Here is a 1,613-nt window from a genome sequence, read left to right as displayed (position 1 = left end):
AAAACACATGTCATGTGGTGAATAAAAATATAGCTCCAATGAACGAAGACGAAAGAGGGGATGCCATCCGGGGCATCCCCAAGCTTAGGATCTTGGTTGTACTTTAATATTGCCTTGGGGTGCCTTGGGAATCCCCAAGCTTAGGCTCTTGCCACTCCTTATTACATAGTCCATCGAATCTTTACCCAAAACTTGAAAACTTCACAACACAAAACTCAACAGAAAACTCGTAAGCTCCGTTAGTATAAAAAATAAATCACCACTTAGGTACTGTTGTGAACTCATTATAAATTCATATTGGTGTAATATATACTGTATTCCAACTTCTCTATGGTTCATACCCTCCGATACTACTCATAGATTCATCAAAATAAGCAAACAACATAATGAAAACAGAATCTGTCAAAAACAGAACAGTCTGTAGTAATCTGTATCAAACGTATACTTCTGGAACTCCAAAAATTCTGAAATTAATTGGTGGACCTGAGTAATTTGTCTATTAATCTTCTTCAAAAACAATAAACTTAAAAGCACTCTTCTGTAAAAAATGACAGCTAAACTCGTCAGCGCAAAGTTTCTGTTTTTTACAGCAAGATCACATTAACTTCCACCCAAGTCTTCCCAAAGGTTCTACTTGGCACTTTATTGAAACAAAAGCTATAAAACATGATTACTACAGTAGCATAATCATGTGAACACACAAAAACAGTAAAGGTAAATGTTGGGTTGTCTCCCAACAAGCGCTTTTCCTTGATGCCTTTTAGCTAGGCATGATGATTTCAATGATGCTCGCATAAAAGATAAGAATTGAAACATAACGGGAGCATCATGAAGAATATGACTAGCATATTTAAGTCTAACCCACTTCCTATGCATAGGGGTTTTGTGAGCAAACAACTTATGGGAACAAGATTCAACTTGCATAGGAAGGAAAACAAACATAACTTTAAAATTTTAAGCACATAGAGAGGAAACTTGATATTATTGCAATTCCTACAAGCATATGTTCCTCCCTCATAATAATTTTCAGTAGCATCATGAATGAATTCAACCATATAACCAGCACATAAAGCATTCTTTTCATGATCTACTTGCATAGAAATTTTATTACTCTCCACATAAGCAAATTTGTTCTCATGAATAATAGTGGGAGCAAACTCAACAAAATAATTATCATGTGAGGCATAATCCAATTGAAAACTAAAATCATGATGACAAGTTTCATGGTTATCATTATTCTTTATAGCATATGTGTCATCACAATAATCATCATAGATAGGAGGCATTCTTTCATCATAATAAATTTGCACATCAAAACTTGGGGGACTAAACATATCATCTTCATCAAACATAGCATCCCCAAGCTTGTGGCTTTGCATATCATTTGAATCATGGGTATTCAAAGAATTCATACTAACAACATTGCAATCATGCTCATCATTCAAAGGTTTAGTACCAAGCATTCCAATGCATTCTTCCTCTAGCAATTGAGCACAATTATCGGAATCCTTATTTTCAAGAAGCACATTAAAAAGATGAAGCATATGAGGTACCCTCAATTCCATTTTTTTGTAGTTTTCTTTTATAAACTAAACTTGTGATAACACAAGAAA

The sequence above is a fragment of the Triticum aestivum genome, chromosome 3D (genome assembly GCF_018294505.1).
Source record: "Triticum aestivum cultivar Chinese Spring chromosome 3D, IWGSC CS RefSeq v2.1, whole genome shotgun sequence".
NCBI classification, from domain to species: Eukaryota; Viridiplantae; Streptophyta; class Magnoliopsida; order Poales; family Poaceae; genus Triticum; species Triticum aestivum.
Note: the sequence above shows the minus strand (reverse complement) of the source record.